Genomic DNA, 25619 nt, shown 5'->3' on the forward strand with positions numbered 1-25619 from the left:
AGGTTTTGCTAAGCATATCCATCTCAATTATGTGCAATGAGACAGGGAAGCAGATATAGAATGGGTCCACAAACTCATGGGACCATTTGTCAGATGGAAAGAAACTAGGACCTCACTTTTCACTGTCATCCCTAAGTTCCCACAATAATAGGAGAACCTATTAGTCAGTTGGAATGAGTTCTTGAAAACTAGTAGGCTGCTTGTGTTTTTCTGTTGTGGGGTCTGACTTCAAATGTCTCTGCTCACCCATTTTTGATTTATTTTTGTTGTTGTTAAAAGCCAAACAGTATCCTTATCGAATAGCTCCTCAACTAGGTTGCATTCAAGAGCTTCATAAACCATTGCTATAGATCGTTCAGGGTTAGGATTCTAATTACCACCTAGAAACTGTCGCTTATATAAAATAAAGCCCACTTTACCTCAGACATCTCCTGGTCTCTGCTATTCTAGAATACTATAATTCACACAATGGTTGGAGCCCATCCTATAAAGCCTAATTCCATAACAACATCTTATAACATTAAGCTTTCCTGCAGAGAACAGCCACCATTTGGTCAATCATGTCACTGTCTACCTCTTTAATATATTCTCTGATTTTAAATTTTTTTAAAAAAATTTTATAACAAAAATTCAGTTTATTCATCTGTTTATGACACAGTACACAAGAGACAAAGTGTTTCACATCATAGATTTCACTTCCAACTCCTTGGAATGTTCATTTCTTTGGCTAAAAGGAGAGATTAGACATGAAAGGCAGCCAATGCTTAGGCAACTGAAATAAGGATGGGGAGGGAGCTATGCTAACATCCATCATCCTTGTGGTGGTGGGTAAAAGAGGACTGTTAGTCACAGGCTATTTTCTAGAACTGTTAACTGGAAACAAAGAAGCACAACTCCTAGATGCTCATTCCATGGTGGGCTTCAGTCATCCTCACCACACAGGTACAGCAGCACTTTCTGGTAGTTGCCCTTGGTGTCTTGCTGGATGTAGTAGTGCAGGAATTTGCTATACTTTCTCTTGAATTCAGAACTAATTTTCAACATGTCCACTTCACTGAAAAAGACTATGCTTCTAATCAAAACTTTATCATGAGTCCCCTTGCTCTTCATGGAGTTGTATGGTTGGTTGGCAAAATACAGGGCATTGTTCTGAATGTCCTGGACCAGGTTCAGGAAAGAACATTCCAGGTCTCCTTTGACCTCCTTCTTGATGCTCTCCAGCATGTCATAAGGGCTATAGCTCTTGTACCTTTCATATAATTTATGGAGGTGACACACACTCCTCTTGGTCATGATGCTGATCCGCTTGGGAACATCAGTTCCTTTCCTCTTCACTCCAGCATCATAGAGATCCCAAGCATCTTGGTCAATCAGTTCATAATCAATGACAGAGCCATCTTCTGCTCTTCTACACTTTGCAAGGGTAATAATCAGTTTGACGAAGTCACCAGATGTGTCAGAAATTATGTCCTTCTCCAGATCAGTCTTGTACATTTCCTTGTAGACTCTGTTAGTTTCCTGAAGTTCTTGGTTGGTCCTTGAACAGATGATCTCAGTGAGGGAGTCCTCACCAGTCCTCAGTCTCTTCACGGAGGCTTTCAGTTCAGAAGTGTTATACTGAGCAGGTGTTTTCAATAGGCCCCAAATCATGGTCACCAGGTGGCTGGACAAGGCTAACTTCAATGCTGATGCAAGTTCCTTTTTGGTCCTTCTCTGGTAGAAGAAGGCAATATTCTGTCTCTGTTCATTGCTGTGGTTGATCAAAATGTTGATAATAGTGACCTAATCCACACTTTTGGTCTTGATGGCCATTTCAATGTTCAGAGCATCATGCTCAGCATCAAAATTGGAGTATGCTTTAACTGACCCATATGCACTTCAGGGTGTGGAGTGATCACCCTCCAAGCTGAGCTTGCAGAGAATTTAATGAACAGTAGACATTTTTTAAAAGATTTTTTATTTATTCATTCATGAGAGACACACAGAGAGAGAGACAGACAGAGAGGCAGAGACACAGGCAGAGGGAGAAGTAGGCTCCATGCAGGGAGCCCGATGTGAGACTCAATCCCGGGTCCCAGGATCATGCCTTCATGCTGAAGGCAGCACTAAACTGCTGAGCCATCTGGGCTGCCCCAGAACAGTAGACATTTTGAAGGAAGCTGGGCTGGGTGCTGAGAGCTATGAGCATCCCCAGTTGTAGAGCCTCTCTGCTGTTTAGTGAAGGGAGTGTCCTCTGGGTCTTCCCAGGGAATATAGCCATCTAATGGGATATCTTATATCAGGTAATAAATCCATTAAAACTTGCTTACCTCCCTGAGCCACTGGATCTTTATCTCAGTAACCTCTCAAAGCTGTTCCAGCATCTCCAACTAATTTACCACCACCATCATGTTCGAGATTCTGAGACCCATCTCAGCAAACCGACAAAGCTGGCTTAGATTGAATACTGAGTCATTGGAGGATGACTATATCAATAATTCTTCCTGTAACCAGTCTTATAGTCCACCACCCTGCTGGTCATAAGACTTTCAAGATTCTCCTGTATAGAGACTCTCCTTATTCCTGTTAACACATATTTACCAGGTCTTGCAGCTCCCTTGGTAAATAAGCTGCTTCCTCCAATAGATGGGAGACAATGCAGGGAGGAAGGAACAAAAACTTATGAGGACAAACACTGTTGTGAAGGCATGTGCCTCAGGTGAAGCCTTTGCTTAATCTCTATCCAGTGACAAAATGTCAGGCTTCTATACAGCAAGATTGGGGAATGGGGACACTTGGGCAGCCTAGAGAGCTGAGAATAACAGGATTCATGCCTCTCAAGAATTCAACTAAATACTCCCATACCAGTCTCAATGTCTCACTCCTTCTCTGTCAGGGACCTGAGTTTAGCATAGGTGACCTGCTGTGGATGTATATTCAGTCTTCTTTGTATCTTCAAGATGTTTATGATCAAATTCTAGACAAAAATACTCAGTTCAATGTATATTTAGCTACTTAAGAGAAAAGTGTCTTCAAATGATGCTAGTTGATAATTGGCTGCCCCAAGCTTATCATTGTTCTATATAAAGGCTTCTTGGGCAACTCCATGCTCCTTCTAGTTACCTTTGCCTCCACATCAAGTGCTACAGCTCTTGTGTAAACTAGTACTTCTTCTTCCACCTCTATTTCAGTCCAACCCAGGAGAAATGAGAGTTTTAATAATTATGATTCTACAGTATTGCTAGGTAGCTCCCAGGAATGTGATCCCTATTGTCCTCTGACTAGAAAATGGACTGATTCCTGAATCTTATCTTCAGGAACTACTTTTGGCACCAACTCTCAATTTTGTTCCTTCAAAAACAGACCTAAGATAAAAAGACTTGATTTTAAGTATTTTGTATGGGAGATGTTTTCAGAAAGCACAAATGGAGAAGTGTGGACTGTAGGTTAAGGGGAAGATGAAAAGGAAATATTAGAATGTTTTATTAAATGGGTTACCATTGTGGGAAGTTGGGGTTCAATATTGCAGAAAACATCTTGAGAAGCAAATATCACACTTGTTCTACCAGATGGTGGGGAGACTGGAACATTTATCCATTGTCCCCTTCTACCATTGTTTGAAGAGCTCTCCCAGGAGATGAATTCTTGGACTAAGTGGAACAATCTTTTGGGGTGTCAAAGAAAACCTAAGGCAGAGAAGGGGTGGGGCGAGGCATGTAAGGTGAGAAGCTGTTGCTGTGCTGGGAGTTGCAGCAGCAGATAAACATGAAGGACTGTTGTAATATGCGGTGAGGCATCAACAATGTCTGCTCTATATACGTATTGAAATGATGGTACCACTGCTCAAAGCTTTTTGCAAATCTTCATTTGCAGTTGCCTTTAGTGTGTTCAGTCTTTGGAACAGCTGTGCTCAAAGGACCAGAAAATGACCCACACCAGACTCGGAGGAATGAATCTCACTCTACCAGAGTTAAGAACTGACAATGGTCATTGATAAGACCCTTTTAGTTGTGTGCAGGTTTTCTCCCAATGGCTCTTCTTAAGGCCATTTGTTTAAAGTTGACCAAGTGACCAATATTGCCATTTTTTGGTGTCAGGAATAGTTAACTCACTTTTTACTCTGGTGTGCAATTGTGTTCTTTATTGTGGAAACTTTGAAGTTGGAAGTTTGCAAGTGAAGGAATTTATCTACCTATCTTTTTAGCATGCTTTTCACATGTGAAGTGGGCCCATGGGATTCATTGTGAAAAAAAAAAAAAAAGCGGGAGACCTAAAATCTCTGAAGTGTTTTTTACTTTATAAAGAAGGACTGACTGAGAAAATACAAACCACAGATGTTGATAAATATTCTGTGCAAATGGTAAAATAGATAATAAGCCAATTAAAATAAATATAAAGCTTACCCATTTTCTGATTCTATTTTTTCATACCATTTTGTATGAAAATGAAATTTTGTTTACCTTATTTTAAGCTCACACCATTGCAATTATCATTGAAATGTTCACTACAGGTGTAGAAGACTACACATTTGAAAACTTTATCCTGTCTTTTAAATGTCACTTCCTAGAAATGCAGTTTCCACAGTTGCTTTGAATAGGGAATAATGTGCAGGAGCATCACTGACCCAAGCATTTACTGTCAGATTGCTGTTTGCAATCATCTCCCTGCTAAATGCTCTTGTTATGATTTCCCCTGAATTAAATACAACCTATTCAGGGCAGCAAGAATTATATTCCTCAAATAACTCCCAGGGTGGGAACTTCCAGTTGCTTCTTCCTCCAATATAAGCCTATAACGTGTGCTCATTAGTATCTTTTATTACAAATGCATCTTTCCAAATCTCACTTCGAGTTTTTAATTAATGGACCATTAAAATCAATGCTTCTTTGGCTTAGATGTCCATAAACATTTAAAAAATGTTTTTATTTATTTATCTAGTTATTCGAGAGAGTAAGAAAGAGAGAGCAAACAGGGAGATGGAGCGAGTCTCTGTCCTGAGCTCTGAGCTGGTTGCAGGCTCAATCATAAGACCCTGAGATCTTCTGACATCAATTCTGTGGCTGCCTTGAGTTGCTCTTAAATTCTTGTTTTTTAATTTTCATGCCTTAATGCCCTACTCAACAAATTCAACAATATTAAACCACTAATTAAGTGGTAATTTCACATACACTCTTATTTAATCCTCACAAAACACAAATAAAATATGTGTAATTGTTTTCATCTTAAAAGGGAATAAACTTTCACTGATAGAATAATTTCCCCAAGTCACACAACGTATTAATTTCAGAAAGTATAAGTGATTCTTAGATCTCTGACTTCTAACTGTAGCATGTTCTTTTTATATGATGGCTACCATTTCTTTCCCAATAGATTTTAAATTACTGAAAAATAAGTCTTTGGCTGATGCATTTTTATGATCCATTGCACTTTGCCAGGTACTTTGCAAACAACAGAAACAAAATACACACTTCTTGGTTGGTAAATTGATCATGTAGCTCTCCTTCCTGGAAGATCCAAGTTTTTGACCAGCCCCTAACTAAAATCCTATGCATCAGCCAAAGGAAATATCATATTTTACCTGGTTTATTAGACTATGGCTGTATACTATATTCCTCTGAATCTCTGTTTTCCTAATGTACTCTTGGGTACTTGATCATATGACATCTTATTACCTGTCTCATATTCCATATGTCAAATATCTTATTCAATCACTTTTTCCCATGTCCTGTCAAAGATAGTTAATATCTAGATGAATCAGAGGGACAACTTCTTCTAGTTCAAGATTTTCTCTTAGTCTCTGATTTTTGCAATTTGAATAGGTTATCCCTTGAGGGCTTTTGTTTGTGTGTTTTTTGTTGTTGTTCTTTTTGTATTTATTATGCTAGATGTTCTCTAAGCTTCCTGGATCTGTGGTTTAGTGGCTGTCATTAATTTTGGAAAATTCTCAGTCATTATTTCTTCAAATATTTCTCATGTTCCTTTCTTATTTTCTTCCTCTGGGATTTCCATTGCAATTTTTGGATATTCTATTCCATCTTTTTCATTCTTTTTTCTCTTCACATTTCAGCTTTGGAACTTCCTACTGACATGTCTTCAGTTCTTGGATTCTTTTCTTGACCAAGTCCAGTCTACTCTTCAACTATACTTTTTATTTTTTTAAATATCTTTGATTTGTAACATTTCCTTTTGATTCTTGGAGTCTCCATCACTGTTTCTATTCCAATCTGTCCTCACATATTATGTACACTTTACATCCAAATCCTTAGCATATTAATCATAGTTATTTTAATTTTTTAAAAGACTTTATTTATTTATTCATGACAGACTGAGAGAGAGAGTCAGAGACACAGGCAGAGGGAGAGAAGCAGACTCCATGCAGGGAGTCTGACGCGGGACTCGATCCCAGGTCTCCAGTATCACACCCTGGGCCAAAGGCGGTGCCAAACCGCTGGGCCACCGGAGCTGCCCAATCATAGTTATTTTAAATTATTTGTCTGATAATTCTAAAATCTCTGCCATTTATGAACCTGGTTCTCAGACTTAATTTATTTCATTTAGTTTCGGCTTTTGCCTTTTAGCATGCCTTGTAATTTTTTTGTTGAAACTAGGGATGATGTGTCAGGTAAAAGGAACTGATGTAGATAGACCTTAAGCATGGAGTTTTATGGTTATCTTTCTAGAAATTAGGTTGTTTTTACTGTTTGCTGTAGCCTTGTTGTCAGAAGCTTAGCTCTTCTCTTGCATCATCCTTTTTGTATCTCATGTTGTTTTCAGGTGTTCCCAAAAACTTAAGTTAAATCTGAAGCTTGTGGTTCTTTATCTGTAATTCCCTATTATTTTACAGTAACTCTGTTGAGGTGGTGGGGTAAAATGTGGGAGCTCCTTTAAGCCCAGATCCCTTTGAAGTTTTTGACTCTCACTGTGCTTCAACAACCAGTCAATTTTGGTTAAAATGTTCCTACTGATATTCGCTTAGCTGTGGGCTTTTGCTTCTGGGCTTCTGCTCTTGGTAAGTTGTCATTCTCCATATCCATCTGTGTAGTTTTCAGGGTAGTAGTTTGTCCTGTGACCTCAATTCTGCTGGATTTAAAGAGAGGTGATTTTCAGTTTGTTCAGTTGGTTTCTTGTTGTAAGGATGGAAGTGATGACTTCCAAGCTTTATATATGTCAGACTGGGAACCAGATGTCTTATTTATAAATATTTTGCCAAGTTATTGGATCTTTACTGCTTTCTCATTCACCTGTGATGTCTCTAGAGCAACCAAGACTGAAATGATGCCTGAATCAAATAATCTCACAGAAAGGAGAATTGTTCAGAAAGAAAAGAGGAAAGAAAACAAGGTAAAGTTTAAAAAACCTCAACGAACTGAACATTCTCATCCTACTTGTTAAATTCTATTTTCAAGATGATAAGCTTGAAAGACATCCTAAATTTTAATCAAATTTTCCAAGTACAACTAAAAACCTAGAGGCTCTGCTTTCAAGAACTTTGTTTAAAGTTATTTCCTAGAGGGATGCCTGCGTGGCTCAGTGGTTGAGCATCTGCTTTTGACTCAGGTCATGGTCCTGGGGTCCTGGGATCAAGTCCCATATCAGGCTTCCTGCAAGGAACCTGCTTCTCCCTCTGCCTATGCCTCTGCCTCTCTCTCTCTGTGTCTCTCATGAATAAATAAAAAAATCTTCAAAAAAAGTTAGTTCTTAGAATAGAACAATGAACAATGATCAACCCTCTGATCATTCAATGAAAGCAGTCCATAGTTTTTATATTGTAGTGTCATATGCTTTACTTAATTATACAATTACTCTCATAAAAATAATCTTCAGTATTTGTACTTTTCCATATTTCTGATGCTTTTTGGAGTAACGATAGCAAGTAGATAAATAAATTTTTTTAGCAAAATAAGAGAAAGATATGTTTTGATTTTCTGTTTTCTTGATTCAAAATAAAATGTCAAAACAATTGTAAATGTTATCATGCTTGACACTAGCATTTCCTTCACCTACATCATCTTTAAGGATGACAGTCTGCTTCCGATGAATTCCCCTCTGCATCTGTAAATATGATCACTGTGTTAGAAATTGAAAGATGAGAGTAAAATCAACCAGAGAACTGGCATATAACTTTCCTCTAGGGTGAACCTAGTAGCTATAACTGGGAATTTTTTTTCAGAAAAAAAAATTATACCACAAGAGAAGATTTATATAACTAAAAATAAAAAAATTAAAAATATATACCATAATGAAAAGAAACATGTGTAAATATATCTGAATGAGAGAAAATAAATTTATTCAGCCCAGGTTGTTTGGGGGGATTTTCTGAACCAATTGCAAAGATTCTATAAGCAGTTTAGTCTTTTTCTGAGTGTATTTTATGCATAGCACTACTGTTCACGTTCTCAGAACACACCCTGGCTCTATTCTTTTGTCTTAAATGCCATTCATTGTATTTGCAGTGTTTGACACTGAATGTTTTTCTCCTCTTTGCCTCAGTCCCTTGAGGACAAGGCACAGCCTTCACTATTTCTATATATCATATTCTTTTCACCTCCATCTGACAACTGAGTTTTGTTCTACATATATCCTACCAAAAGGGAAGGTCAATAAAGTTATGAAATTGCAATTTTATTTTAGAGTCTATTTCTACAACATAAAACACTACTTACTTATTTTTCCAATTGACTTTTTTCATTTATCATATTTTTTGGCTTAGATGGAATTTATATCTCTATAAGTGAAGTTAACAAAATGTTCTCAAAGAATAACTATTTTAACCTGTTAAAAGAGCATATGATGACAGATACCACTCTATCAATTTTTTTGAGCTAAAGAGAATAATCTAGAATGAAATATAACTAATCATACTTAGCTAATAAAATGATTAATGTGCATGACAATTATTTTGATAGGGTCAAATATATTTTTTTTAATCTAAGCAGTTTCTTAACATGTGGGAAAATATAGTATGTGTAGTATTTGAAGCATTCCTAGCCCTCACTACTTGAGGGAAGTAGAAACCAGAATGTTATCTGCCCACTTAATGTTTGCATGGGTTTCAGGGGATTATAAAAAGAACATAATAAAATATGTTTTTTTGAAATGTGCTTAGGTAACTTATTTTTTAAGCTGTTGTTAACAAGCTAAGGCAACTTGATGACTTTTTCCCAAAATAGTGTAAGATGCACAAAAAGACATTTATAAGGGGAGAAAAAGAAGCTCACATAAGGAAAGACAAAGGAAATAAGACTTTCAAGCATACTGAAAACAAAGAATAAAATATCTATGAAGTAGAAACCAGGAACAACTATTCTTGTATCAAAGCTCTCTGGCATAGAAGTAAGGATATAAATAGTAGTCATTATATTTTCTACCAATCTGAAATCAAATACCTAGTGGAAGAGCCACCATTGGAGGCCAACACCCAGCCCCTAGGATCTGACCTGGCTGAAATGAATGCTACACTAGACATTTGATAAGCCATATCAATTCCTCCATGAAAATGTCTTCCTGAAATAGTACTTCTCTGTCCATCAGCACCTCTCTTTCAGCATTTGTTAAAAGACTACACTTACAAATTAGTACTTCTACCAACACTATGTGAAAGTTTTCATTGCTCTTTAGCTACATATTTTCATTAGTTTTTATTTTTAGCCATATTTCTGGTGGATAACACATGCGTGGGCACATACAGGTGTTGTATATATGTACCATTGTACTTTATTTATTTATTTATTTATTTATTTTTTTTACCATTGTACTTTAAATTTAAATCTGCATTTTGCTGATGGAAAATGACGTTGAACACATTTTTACATCTATTTGCTATTTGGCTACCATCTATTCTGTTTGTATGTTCATGATGCTTGTCTTTTTTTCATATTGGGTTTTCAGTTTAATGAAGCAATAGACTTTATTTTCTTTAAAAAAATGTATACATATAATCTGGATGTAAGCTCTTTAACTTTGATGTATCAAAAGTCTTTTCCTTTCATTTTGACTTGCCTTTCACTCCCTTACAGGTATTGTGAGTAATAGATCCTTAATTTTAGTGTTCACAAATATATCAATGTTTATTATGGTTAATCCTTCTTTTGTCATGTTTAGAATATATTCTTTCTATCCCAAGGCCATGGGATATTCTACTGAATTATTGTCTGGTAGCTTTTTTGTTTGTTTTATTGTTTTATTTGTCACATATAGATGGAATATGTGGAATTGAAATTTGTTTAAGGTTGAATGTTGAGCCTAACTTTTTTTTTAATGGATAATCAATAAAAAGATCCCTTAAATTATTTTCAGTCTTTAACATTGGACTGCTTGTATCTACTTCTTTTAATGCCATAATATTTAACTTATCATATTTTTAATAAGTTTATATCTGGTAAGAATGTCCACCCAACTTGTTTTCTTCAAGAGTGTGTTGCTTCTTTATTGAAATTGTATCAGAAACTTTCCTAAATTCACTTCTAAATAATAACTAATCCTTATTTATTTGAAAGATGCATAATGATATTTTGCTATGACTATTGTTCTGTCTGTAGCTGTTTTATTCAGTCACTATAGTTTTGTTTTGATTGGTTTTTTGAAGCCATGTTATTAGAAGCATAAAAAGTTAGAATTTTTATATTATACTGGTTAGTTTTAACTCTCACCTATTAGGAAATATCTCTCTGTATTCTGATATATTTTTTCTTTAAAGTTTGTTTTATGAAATAGTAATATAGCTACTGCCTCTTTGGAGTAGTTATTGTCAGTTGTTTTTTTCTCATCTTTCTATATTTTACCTTTTTGTGCTTTTATGTTTAAGCTTTGTCTCTTAAAAACAGGCTATGTTTGCTTTTAAAGTAATTATGATCTAGCAATCCTAAATGCAATATTTAATTTGTTCACATTTATTTATTCATATTTACTTAATATAATTATTGATATATTTGGGCTTAAACTTACAATGTTACAATGTGCTTTTTATTTGTACGGACTTTTTTCATATTCTCTTTTATCTTTTCAGCTTTACGTTTGAAATACATATATATTTTAGCAGTTTTGTTTTCTCCTTCTATTACCTCAGTTATTGATATTCCTTTAGCATTTTAAAGATTTTATTTATTTGTTTTAGAGAGAGGTAGAGAGAGTGCAGGAATAGGGAGAGGGGAAGAAGTAGAGGAAGAGAAAGAATCCCAAGCGGACTCATGACCTTGAGATCTGACCTGAGCTGAAATCAAGGGTCCCACACTTAACTGACTGAGCTATCCAGGTGCTCCTCCTTTACCATTTCAATAGTGAGTGAATTACTTATATCATATTTCATATCCAGGAGCATATATGCTACTGTAAGTGATGCTATTTTCATTCTCTGTGTTATTTAAAGCTGAAAATAAATGATTATTATACTTTGTACAGTCAGTATTGATTTATATGTACTTATTTATTATTTGCATTGCTTTGGATTCCTACAAACATCTCTGAGGGTGCCAGTTATTGATTCATTGCCTTTCAGCTCCAAAACCACTCACTGTTGCCTGTTCTGGGATCACATGGCCAAACTCTGGAATTCTCTTTGCAGCTGACATGATGTTAAGCTTTGTCAGCAGAGGGCATGGAAGAGACAGTGGGGAATGAAGGTGTTCTCTTCTTGGTTCCAAGGTGAGCCTTATCACCAGTGTTTGCATTGTGCAGGGGTTCTCCAGTGCTTGGCTCCTGTGGGCATGCAGGGCTTCTCCAGCACAATCTCCTGCACACACAGAAGCTGTCAGCACCCAACCCCCGCATGCCACTGGGTGACCTCACCGGGGATAGCCACCTCCATTAGTGGCTTACCACTTGTCTTGTGGCTTTGCATCAAATTCTTAGGTGTGATACTTCCCTTGAACAGCTTCCCTCACCTTTCTTGATGGTAGATTTCTAGCTAGTTCCACCAGCACTACATATTAATAACATTAATATTCTATGTGCTAAAGTTGCACTGTTTTGAGTGAGGTCTTGATCTCAGTATAGGGAAGGGATGTTTTATTATACTGGCTGCTCCTTATATCTGCTTTGTCTGCTTTGTTAGATTTTTCTTTACTTCTCAGCCAATTCTTCATTACCTTAATCCCCTATTACAGTTAGTTATTACTTAAATTAAACATTCTTTATTCAAATGATTATGTAGTTTCTGTAGCTAGGAACTGGTTAATATACTGACTTTCTATTTGGGGTCTTTTTTATGGAGTTTTTTTTTTTATAGCACTTTTAAGCTCACAGCAAAATTGAACAGAAAGTACAGGGAATTAACATATATTGCCCTCTCCCACATACACACCTTCCTCAATCAATATCCCACATCAGTATATTTGTTAAAATGGGTGAACCAACATTGACACATCATTATAACTTGAAGTCAATAAGGACTGACATTAGGACTGACTTTTGTTGTTGTATGGTCTATGAGTCATTATATACTTTGACAAATATATAATGATGTGTATCCACCTTGATAGTACCATTCTGAATAGTTTAACTGCCCTAAAATTTCCCAAACTGTTGGTAGCCATTGATCCTTTTACTCTCTCCATAGTTTTGCCTTTTCCAGACTGTCATACAGTTGAAATCATATAATATACAGCCTTTTCAGGTTGGTTTCATTCACTTAACACTATGCCTTTAAGATTCCTCTATGTATTTTTTGTGGTTTGAAAGTTCATACCTTTTTAGTACTGAATAAAATTCCATTGTTTCCATTGTACCACAATACAGTACTGTTCTATAAACATATGTGTGCAGGTTTTTGTGTAGACATAAGTTTTCAATTCCTTTTGATAAATACCAAGGAATGTGATTGCTAGATAGTAGGTAAGAGTAGGTTTAGTTTTGCAAGAAAATGACAAACTCTGTCTTCCAAATAAGCTGCACCATTTTTCATTCCCACCAGCAATGATGTTTTTGTTTTGTTGTTGAAGTTTTTAAGACTTTTTTTCTTTGTTTTTGATTTTCAGCAGTTCTATTGTGGTGCAATTAGGTTAATTTCATAATAACCCTGGCTTGAGATATATAGGTCTACTAACATTTCATTAGCTTTTGAAAGTATTACCTCTTCAAATATTTTCTTTCCTATTTCCTCTGTCCCTTTTTTAAGTGTACTTTAAGTAAAATAAGTATTAGAACATTTTACTCTATTACTCAGGGTTCTTTTTATTGTTTTCTGAAATTGCTATTATTTTTTTCTTTTCCACTTTTGGTCTGGATATTTTCTTTTGACTCACCTTTCAGATTAATAATTTTATCTTTATCTGTGTTTAATCTCCTGTTAAATCTTCCCATCAATGTTCACTTTTTTCTCCATTCATTTTTTTAGTCCTAGAATTCTCATTTTATATTTTTGTAATTCTTTATTTTCTGCCCAATTGTTTTTTTATATTTTGTAACATGTTGAAAATAGTCGTTAAATCATTGTGTATAGTATCTCAATTTTTGGTGGTGTTTCTTAATCTATTTCTATAGAGTTTTTTTCCTATTTGTTTATCCTTTTATTATCTTAACAACATCCTCTTATTTTGAATTGAGTTATGGATAGTTTATATCAAAACTCATCAAGATAATTTGAGAGTTAAGATGATGTTATCTGCCCCTAGAGAAGATTTATTTTGCTTTTGATCTGAGTTACTAAAGGACTGACTGGTCATCTCAGATGTTCTTAACTCACTTTTTTGAGGTTGAGACATCTAGAAGCTAGCATTCTCACTTTATTCCTAGCTTGGCTTTCACCTTTACATTGCATGGAGGCCTTCAGGGTGCAAATTCTGTGAGATTGTTTTTATCAGGTATACTCTCCCTTAGTGCCCTAGATTCCATTTCTGTTTGTATAGCTCCTTAAAAATGCCTCTTACAATTTGAACATCACAACAGGCTTGAAGTTCGTACAGGTAAAGGCCATAAAATGTTGAATATATTTTCTCTGGGATGTTTTCTTTTCATGGATCTTGATCACATAATTTTTTACTGACTTTTGAGGCTTTTCCATGACTTAAGGAAGATGCTTTCTATACTTCTATCTTTTTAAATTGTTTTCAGAAGTTTTCTGAACTGAATTGCTTAGTCCATGATTATTGTACAGTGGATGTATTTTGCTTTCTTTTTTTTTTTTTAATTAAGTCAGGTCTTTTTTTTTAATTTTTTATTTATTTATGATAGTCACACAGAGAGAGAGAGAGAGAGAGGCAGAGACATAGGCAGAGGGAGAAGCAGGCTCCATGCACCGGGAGCCTGACGTGGGATTCGATCCTGGGTCTCCAGGATCGCACCCTGGGCCAAAGGCAGGTGCTAAACCGCTGCGCCACCCAGGGATCCCTGTATTTTGCTTTCTAAGAATAATTTTTAAATACTCTAGAAGTAAAAAAGCAAAAAAAAAAAAAAAATTCCAAAAATTAAAATGAGATTGACCTCAGAGTTCTCTCTCACAAGATTGAAGTCTAGCAGATTTTAACATCTCTGGAATTAAATATAAGATTAAATAAATATAAATATGCTTATAAAATTTTAAGAGAAAAATCTTTTAAAAACTTTCAGATGCACTTATTTGAAAGGAGAAAATGAGAAAATAAATAATACCTACTTCTTAGATTAGTTTTGCATAGAAGATAGGTTACTTTTCAATTATAGAAGGCTGGTGTTAAGGGTAAAACACAAACAAAAAATAAAAAGAATTGAGATGTGACTAATCCAAATAATAATCAGGATAAAAACAAATTATTTTACTTTATATTTGACTATTATAAAACAAAGATTTTCAAGAAATAATGATTTTCAAGAAAATCATCTTTGCACTTGTGATTACATATACACATACATATCCAAAACCAAATACAAAGAAATTTTAAAAATTAAGAGATGGGCAAAATGTACATTAGGTTTGGTAAAAGTTTGCAATTCAAATGTGAATAAACATAAACGTAAGATTAAAATTACAATAATTTAAAGCTCTAAGACTTTGAATAAAGAAAGTGCATGATTTTAAGTTTATAATAAGTATATTCAACAACAGAGATACAACCGTGCTCACTATTTTCTATTAAATAAAACAGAATCCGCTCCACTGTTTTCTAGAAACATTATGATGCAATGTAAGGAGACTTGGTCTTTTGGAATTTGAGATAAGGAGGAGTGAGTAAATATAGCTATTGTGATCCAATTACTTCTCTTAGATATCTGATACTTCCACTGTTCTCTCTCAACTCAGTTTTCTCAGTTATAAAATGTACATTTCCTTCAGGGTTCTTGTGAGGGTAAGGAATATATGTGTATATATTATTTAGTTTAATTCCTGGTACATAATGGATGTTCAAATGATCATGTCACTACTATTATTATTCTGATTGTAGTACTTACTTAACATTTAATTTTATGTTGCCTTAAAAAATCACTATCATCTAATACTATTATTCTTGTTTTTAAAATATAATTACATTTATAATTTTATTTGCATGTCAATCATCAATAGAAGAGACTTATTTTAAAAACTTTATTTAAACATTCTTTCTTTTCCAAGATACCATATTACATAGTGATTATCCATATTTATTGGCAGAATAGAAACAATATTTTTATTATCAAATATATTGGCTCAAAGATTAAGTACAATTTACTGATTTAAATTTAGACTTGGAAAACATTTTCCACTGTTATTTTGTTATTTATGAAATTGGCCAAGATCTTAATGTGACAGAAATTTATCATTATGCCTCAGTAAACACCTCTACTTGATATTTTACTTGAATAAATAAAAATAAACAAGGTTTTTATATTGTTTCAGATTGCTAAAAGCTTGATAGATAGGTTTATAGAAAAACAAATGGCATTAAAAATGCATACAGATATCAAATGCTGAATATTTAATTTACTGCCTTGTTTGTACATGTTGATGTCAACTTGTGATTTACAGAGTATCATAGACCCAACAAAAATAATTTAAAAATTATATTTACAATATGTTTTCAAAATGGAAGTTTTACAGATACTATGATTCATAAAGAATAATGCAAAATGTTATCGAGAAATAGAAAGGAAACTTTAGTATATGTGTTCTTGTGAAGGATAAAATTGTAAATCATGATTTTTTTTTTTTTTTTTGTATTTTATGGGTTTAATGCATCTCTAATCCATAGGCTCTGGAGCCATTTTACTCCTTCACCTATATTACTTGATCATTTAATGGGTGTTTATTTATTTATTTTTAAAGATTTTATGTATTTATTCATGAGAGAGAGAGAGTGAGAGAGAGGCAGAGACACAGGCAGAGGGAGAAGCAGGCTCCATGCAGGGAGCCCGACGTGGGACTCGATTCCGGGACTCCAGGATCACACCCTTGGCTGAAGGCGGTGCTAAACTGCTAGGCCACCAGGGCTGCCCTAATGGGTGTTTGAAAGTAAGTATGTGTAATGTTGTAAACTTCTTTTACGTAGCATCATAAAACCTAATCTCTCATTTTTAATTTTTGTGAATTATTTTAATATCTTCCCAAATAGCCAACCTAGCCACCAAAGTGTAGTTTGTAACTGTTTTGTGGTCCTCACTGTACCCTCTAAGTAATTACCAAGCCTCATTGTACCTGATTCTAAATTGCTCTCAACACATTCATTTCCTATGTCTCCATTGTTAATACATTCGACCATTCACCATCATTTTTCTGGATTATTGCTACAGCATTTTAATGATCTCCTCATCCCTTGTTTTATTTTTTCCAATTTATTTTTCTTAATGCCAGCCTTAATGACCTATCTAAATTTTTTTTTTCAATTCTGTCATTCTTCTAGTTCATAAAACCTAATTGTTTTCTTTGAGTGTTAGAAAAAAATCCAAGCTTTTTAACATGCCTCGTAAGTCCAGAAATATCTGACCCTTGCTCACATCTCTAGTATCACTACCTAGCATATACTTTAGTTTTAACTATTTCAGATTTTTATGTTTCTTGAAGGGCTTATGTTTTTCTTTCATCTTGAGCTTTGCAATAGTTTTAATAGCTGTGTTGAGATAACATCCACACCATAAATTTCATCCATTTAAAGTGTACAGTTCAATGGCATTTAGTGTTTTTACAGAATTGTACAATCATCAATACAACCAATTTAAGCACATTTTCAACACTTCCAAAAACAGCTCCAACTCATTAGCAAGCATTCTCTATCTCCCTTGACTGCTCTCTTCTTTAGCCCTCCCCCTTGCAACCCTAAAAACCACTAATTTGCTTTCTGTCTATTTAGACTTGTGAATTGTGGACATGTCATATATAGAATCACATAATTATTATTTGTGTCCCTGCTCCTTCACTTCACATAATGGTTTCAAGGTTCATCTATATCATATCATGAATAAGTATTTCATTCCTTTTTGTTGTCAAATAACATGCCATTGTATGTATATTACTCCACTTTATTTGTTTCTCAGTTGATGGGTTTGGGGGTTGTTTCCACTTTTTGCTGTTATAAATAGTGCTGCTATGAACATTTGTGCATATGTTTTTGTGTGGACATATGTTTTCAGTTTTCTTAGATGTATCATTTTCATAAAACTGTTGAGTCATATGGTAACTTTTATGTTTCACCTTTTAAGAAACTACCAGGCAGTTTTTCAAAGCTGCTGTGCCATTTTTCATTTCCAGCTGCAGCTTATAAGGGTTCTAATTACTCCACATCCTCGCCAATACTTAATATTTTTTGTCTTTGTAGTAGTTTATTTTTTTTTTTCCCTGGAATCCAATATCCTTTTATGCTAGCCTTCTTCTTCCTTTCCAGAGGGCAATGATTCATGCTTCAATTCATAGTTTAAATGTTACTTCCTCAGAATTTTGTTCCTGACACCCTCAAATGTTGAGTGTCCTCATATTGCTGGCTGGCATGGGACATATATTTATCAAAATGTATTATAATTAATAGCCTAATTGTTGTCATTCCAATCGCATTCTAGCGTCTGTGGAACACTATGGCTTTTTTTAAATTACTGGATCTGAACAATTGAAATAATTTAACACCTAATAGAACAGAACGCCTGGGTGGTTCAGTGGTTAAGCATCTGCCTTTGGCTCAGGGCATGACCCCGGGGTCCTGGGGTCAAGGTCCCACATCAGGCTTCTTGCAGGGAGCCTTCTTCTTCCTCTACCTATGTCTCTGTCTCTCTCTGTGTGTCTCTCATGAATAAAAAAAAATCTTTAATACCTAATAGATATACCAAAGACATTCTAAATGATTGACAGAATAAAAAATGGACTCTAAAATCCTTTATCTTTTCTAAAACTCAACGACCATTGAATCCCTTTACAATCTGTTCCTAAGTCTCGTTGCAGCTGAAACATCCACAAAACTCCTCCCCTTCAGCTTCATGTACCATTATGTTCCAGTTGTAGCCATTCTTAGAAAATAACAAGCACTTTGAAATGTCTGGTTGGGTTGTCTTTTTCTTACACACCTGAAATGCCTTTTCCATCTTCCACATCTATGCAATTCTGCCCATTATCCAAGATGTGTCTCAATATCACTTTGGTTTTGAAACAGTCTCGAACATTTCTTATGCTTCCAGTATTTGAGCAATGATGATTTTGAGGTCTATACAATAATATCCAGAGGCTGTTCAACATAAATGTAAAAACACATGTTGTATAAGCATCTCACAGAGGATTTTTGTGTTACTGTGCCAAGGGATTAGTTGCGATTACCATAGTCAAGAGAGATCCCAACTGGAGATATCGTGAACTTAGAATAAAGAAGGCAGGTGACGATAGTAATCTACATCTGTCCAGTGATAACTTGTACTTCTATTGATTGTTGCAGTTACAAAACCTTTATCCATAATAACTACCTAAAAGTGAAGGTGGTTGCCTGTTTTCATCAGTTTTCCTTGACTCTCTTCTATTGGTCACCCCATTATCTTCTCGGTAGCTTTAATTTATAAAGGTTCCCACTTTCACCTTGAATTATTGAAACTGTTATAGCAGAAATAGAATGTAATTATTCTGAATGTGCATAGTAAGCAGTAAGAACAAAGAATGATACAAAATAGTCCATTGATAAAAGAAGGCAGAAACAAAGCATAAACTGTCACCTCCTAAATTCTGAGGGAAGAAGTGGTCCAATCTTTTTTATATATGACACCCAATACATTGAACATTAGAGACTTTGACAAATGACAACAACCTCATAAGAGTACAGAGCCTATATTTTATTCATTCTTTGTTATTCTTATCAAATTTTATGGCTCAAATAACTTCCTATTAGATTAAAATCTTTTTTCTTTGAAAGAGCATTACATCTTTATTTTTTTTCAGCAGTTTGTGCCTATTAGCATATTTGAAATGAAAGAAAACTGTGTATCCTTTCTTTTGATATTACAAAAGGTATTTAGATTATTTGCTAGGAAATTACTTTTCAGAATTAATTCTCTTTGTGGTTATTATGTTTCATTCACTTTGTCAGGACTTCCCCAATTTGATGGGCTTCCAATATTTTTGGCAACCTTATAATTTTTTTTTTTAAATCTCCTATGGTGGAATAAGTCAATGTTGCATAAGTAGAACTTTGGAGATTATGAGAGTAGCTATCTGAATTTCTGAATATTTGAAAATTGAAATTCTAGGAAAAACCTTACTCTTAAATGATCTTCCTTATTCATATAGTATTACAATTCTTCTGAAGTGTGAAAGGAAATGGCTTCCTATTAGTTTTCTAAACTGCAAGTAAGATACCATGTGTGTGGAAAATAATAGAATAATATTGATATATTTTTAGTAAAAAGAGTCAGGGCCAACCTCCTGGGTCCTGGGCCATCTTCCTATTGTCCTCTGCTACTTATCCTGGGAAACCGATTAAACAATATAAAATTTATCCTTATAAAAACCTCAAATTTGGGCGGCCCTTTGGCTCGGCAGTTTAGCACGGCCTTTGCCCCGGGGCCTGATCCTGGAGACCTAGGATCGAGTCCCACGTCAGGGGCCCTGCATGGAGCCTGCTTCTCTCCCTGACTGTGTCTCTGCCTCTCTTCTCTCTCTCTCTGTCTCTGTGTTTCTCATGAATAAATAAATAAAATATTTAAAAAACCCTCAAATTTATATAGATTTATGTGTATGTGTGTGTATCCATTAAAATAAATCGCCACTATCTTTTCCACACCAAGCCTTCTCCACCTGAACACCTTTTGTCCCTCTTTGTCCCCAGCATGTGAAGGCTCTTGAAGAAGGAGCAGTGTCATAACTGTGAAAGAGAAAGGAATCTCTTTATGTCCCTAAAAACATGTACTATTCATTTGGGGATAGAGTAGCTAAGCTGAACCCAGAGCCCATGCAACCTGTGCTTACCCCAGCTTTGAGATATTGGTGGAAGCATCTGGATTGTTCTTGAAAAGCTGATGTCACGAAAGTGTCCAGGTATTTACATGAAAATAATTGTAAACTTGGCTTCAGTAGTACAAGCATTATAAAGCTGATAGATACAAGGGTCTCCTCCTCAGAGCTGGCAGCAGTCCTAAAACTAGGATCCATTAATGTCTTCTGAGGATTAACAACTTGAGTTCCAGGTAGACATGACTATAGAAATATAGGTGGCTTCTTGTACACATTTTTCTCCTGTACTCATTTCACTCTCTAACTCTTCAGAATAATTCAAAGTAAATTATGCTAGCATGTGAAAGATTTTGTGGGTTTGGATGAGAGTAAGAAGTAAATCTTAGTGTTATTTACCTTCTCGCTTTGATACTTTTTTTGACTGCCAAGCAAAGGTGTGGGTGACATTTGAAGTATCGTTAACTGATTTGGAAGAAGAGGGTTTTTTTTAAAAACATAATTCTAGAAGCTTTTAAAAGTATGAGTGGGATTTGCACAGCAGGTGGTGAATGGCAGCTGTTTGGGCAGAATACGAACAAGAATATCAGACACCTCCACATTATAAGTCTCAAAAACAAAATATGCCGGGTCTGATGTATGACAATGCATATAAAATTACCTATTACTTTTTTCCTCTTTTAAAAACAGTTCTGATTATATTTCTTTTCTAGTTTTAATTTAGTACAAGACTAAAAATATTTTATATAAAATTAATTTGACTTTAAACCCCCCTAAAGCCCTTTAATAAATACTATAATTGTACCTTTAAATGTTTCTGTTTTCGTACTTCTCATTTATTGTTTTAATTAGGAAAAGTAATAGGGAGGGACATTGTCATTGGATTTGAGGTGGATCTGACATTTTTAAAAAATATTTTATTTACTTGAGAGAGAGAGAGATGGAGAGCATGAGGACAGAAGAAGCAGAGAGAATGGGACAAGCAGACTCCCTGCTGGGCAGGGACTCCCAATGTGGGACTCGATCCCAGGACCCCAAGATCAAGACCTGAGCTGATAGTAGATATTTAACAGACTGAGCCACCCAAGCACCCCTGAAATCTGACTTTTAATACCATTTCAACCACTATCATCTTAAAATGCTTAAAACAGGAGGTGGATATTTAAAAGCTTTTAGTGTAAAGCTTTAGAAATATTTGTTTCGCTTTTTGGCCCATTGATTCATTGATTCAAACTTTTTTCAACTTCTACTGTATATGAAACCTTATGGTGAATACAAAAATGAATAAACCATAGTTAGAATCTTCAATGAGCCTTCTATATAAGGAGGATGAGAGAGATATAATAGACATAACTATAAATGTGATTGAGGATAATTGCATCAGAATGGTGATATAAGGTTAGAAAAAATATGACGCTTCCACCAGTACACAGCAAAAAGCAAAATCAAGAGATAACGAGTAGGCCAGATGATAAAGAAAGATGTATTTATAATAAGCTAAAGAAGCTTTCCTGTACTATGAGCCCTGAACATAGTGGATATTAAACAAACATTACTTAGATAAATATATTATTTAGTTCTCTAAACAATTATTATTTTTTTTAATTTTTATTTATTTATGATAGTCACACACAGAGAGAGAGAGGCAGAGACATAGGCAGAGGGAGAAGCAGGCTCCATGCACCGGGAGCCTGACGTGGGATTTGATCCCGGGTCTCCAGGATCGCGCCCTGGGCCAAAGGCAGGCGCCAAACCGCTGCGCCACCCAGGGATCCCCTTCTCTAAACAATTAAATGAAGTAGGAATAATTATTTTCATTTTATAGATGAGAAAACTTATGAGTAAAAAGCCATTACCAACTTGAGCAGATCTATGCAACAATTAAATTTTAGAACAGAGATTTAAAGTTGGCTTCCTTATATTTCAGTTTCTACGTTTCTAAACACTGTACATTCCTGTGTACCTCAGGAAGGGAATTCAAATACCATAGTACTTACAGACCCAAAGCTGTACTTGTCCCTAAAGAATGAGAGTGTAAAGCAGAGAAATCAGTTGAGGCCAGTGATGTACCAAAGTCATTTTCAGATCTACCACAAGAATGACTTCATGTGGGGTCAATGATTTACTTACCTGTGGTTGTATTTCCCCCTTGATATTTATAGGTAAGCTCTGTAGTAAGCTCTATAAGCAATTAGAACAGTCCCAAATTGCATTTTTTAGATTAAAATTTTAATTTTGATTCTAGTTTAGTTAGCATCAGTGTTATATTAGTTTCAGATGTACAATATAGTGATCTAGCAATTCTATACGTTACCCAGTGCTCATCATGGTAAGTGTGCTTGGAAATCTCACCTTTTTCACACATCTTCCCTACCCACCTTCCCTCTAGTTACAGTCAATTTGTTCCCTATCGTTGAGTCTCTTTCTTGGTTTTGTCTCTCTCTCCCTTTTTTCCGCTTTTTGTTCGTATGTTTTGTTTCTTAAATTCTGCATATTCTTAAATTCTATATATGAAATCATATGGTGTTTATCTTTCTCTGAATATTTCACTTAGCATTATACTCTGTAGCTCCATCCATGTTGTTACAAGTGGTAAGATTTTATTATTTTTTGTGGCTCAATAATATTCCATTTTATATATACCACATCTTCTTTATCCATTCATCTATCAGGGGACACTTAGGCTGCTTCCATAATTTAGCTATTGTAAATAATGCTAGAACAACCAAAATTGTTATCCCTTAGTTCAGAGCATCTTTATTGAGTTAATTTGTATAGAAATAAAAGTTTGAGTCATTCTGTAAAGAGTTCTCCTTACTTGATCTGTTCAATCTACCCTTAATTGATCTGTTAGCTTACATTTATTAGGTATAAATCTATTAATTTATCCTAACTCATGACTTTCAAAGGATAATATAAGAATAAATTGAGATAAATGGAATCTACATTTTAAATAAAAACTGAAACACTGCCATTTAAACAGTTAATTACATACAAGCACATAAATTTATACCATATGTAAAAATATTATACAAATTTTACAAATATTTCCATAAATAAATGTACAAGTATCGCAATATACACTTTCTAAGATATCTCCCCCACATCTGGATGTGATTCATTTTAGCTCAGCTTCCAATGACTCAGAAACAACATACACATAATTCTGCAGGCATAGTTAGAGTATATTACAGGTTAAATAGAAGTATGCATATTTTGTGTTAAATAGGCTACTCAATGAGCTGTGTGATTAGAAAAATCTATTTTTAGTTCTAAAAACCCAGCTTACTAATGAAATACTGAAATACAAACCACCATACCCTATCCCAACACCCTCACCTTTACCACATGAAAAAAAAACCAAAAACACAATACTTCAGCAAATACTTTTTAATTTCTAAATAAATATATTCTATGTATTAATTTATGTAAATTGATATTTATTTTGCATCAGTATCAGAAGGAGTCAGGTGCTGTGGTTAGTTTTTCATCCTATATAAATTAAATGTTACCCTTATTAAAATAATAAAATTGAAGTAAGTATCCCTATGCCACCTGTGGCCATGAAACACAGTTCTGGCCCATGGTGTTAGGCAGAGGTCCCTTGGGAGGCTGCCCTTCCATACAGGAGGGATAGCTGTACCCAGAGGAAGCCCCTTGCACTCTTCATTCCCCTTTGTCTTCTCTGGCCTACTGTTGTTGCCACAACACACTGCAATCACAAGGACAAAAGAGTACAATAGAGTAATAAGAACAATAGAGTAATAAGATAAAAGGACCCTAGCTCATTGATGTCAGACTGAGCCAATAGACCATCATGGCTTACTTATTAATGTGAGAAAAATGAGGCTGTTATTTTTTAAAGCTACTATTAGTTTTTGGCTAATGAAATCACACAGGTGGAAAGTGAACAGGACAAAACATGGATCTGAGTGACTTCAACACTAGACTGTTTTTCTCTTTTGCCAAACTGTGTTATGCTTGAGGAATTCCTGGATTTCATGGAAAGGCAGGCGAATAAACAGTCATGAGTCACAATGACCAGAATATTACAGTTATGTTGTAAGCATAGTTTCATAAACACTTTCCCCCATATACGATTCTTTTTGATAGCCTCCTGATTTGGGGGAACTAACATCAGAATAATTTGGTTGCCTTCCTAGGACCTTGCAAACCTTCCCCTCATTTTCCTGCAATATGTCTCCCAGTGGGCAAGACACATTTTCGTCATAAGACAAGAGAGGAAGATAATAAAAAACTAGAAAAAACATAGGCCTTTACATGAAAAACCTTTATTTGTAAATTCATGTCTAGTTTATTTTGTTGTTTATTTGTTTTCAGAGTTCATAAAGTTATTTTAAAGGTTAGTAATTCCAATGTACATTAAAGCATTGGTCAGAAGTTCAAATATCTAGTATGGTGCAAGGTGCTTATGAAATAGTTTTTACTATGCATCAGTCTCCAAACCACAATAACAATATGTATTTTTAGAAATGTCCACTGCTTTCAGGTTTAGATTCACTCCAAAACACCAATAGTAGCTTCTAATTGACCTTTTACTATTCTACTGCAAGCTAAAGACAGATAGGTGTGTATATATGTGATATGAAAAGCAAGTATTTTTTGTTTTTTACCAATGTTCTTTTTCAAATCAAATCATAGATTTCATTGGACTTTTTGAAAAACTGTTTGCCTACTCTTTTATAGTGCTCCTTTATTTCAACTCGAGTTACAATCTGACCCAAAGGGTTTGCTTCCTATGGTCATTAAGTATGGCAGCAGGCAATTGGACATTAGAATTTTAATGTAACACTTGTCACTTTTGGAGACCTACAGGAATTGGTGGTAAAACAATAATAATTAGGTTAGACAATATTCCAGTCTGGCATTTGTCTCAAGAAATCTGTGTGAATATTAATGATAAGATTAAACATAAGGTTGTATTTTAATTTACTATACTACTTGAAGGTTATAAAATCATAATCAACTGAGCCTGATGCTTGTTGAAATTAAAGTTACTATTATGCTTATGAAAATGTAATTTAATTTTCATTTCTAGCACTAATCATTGCCTAACATTTTCAAAGATGGAAGAAGATATTTGATATGATGAAATTACTAAAAATTAAGTCTGTTCTTAAATAAATAGGGCCCTATGTGTCCAAAATATTTGGATAAGGGTGACTTTATAAATAAGGTAATAAAATGTCTTTTGTTAACAGTAATCTTTTGCATTTATAAGGTATGCTTCCTTCAAGAGGCTGAAAGTGCTTTTAAAATATCTTTGTAGTGCTTCACAGTAACTCTGTGAAAAATGAAACATCTCTTTAAAAATGTCATTGTA

General features: G+C 34.7%; 1 pseudogene; it reads right to left on the reverse strand.

Moving 5' to 3' along the window:
* Positions 1-921: 921 nt before the first annotated feature.
* Positions 922-2196, reverse strand: LOC488586 (annotated as a pseudogene).
* Positions 2197-25619: the final 23423 nt, after the last annotated feature.

Source organism: Canis lupus, chromosome 38 (genome assembly GCF_011100685.1).
Source record: "Canis lupus familiaris isolate Mischka breed German Shepherd chromosome 38, alternate assembly UU_Cfam_GSD_1.0, whole genome shotgun sequence".
Taxonomy (NCBI): Eukaryota; Metazoa; Chordata; class Mammalia; order Carnivora; family Canidae; genus Canis; species Canis lupus.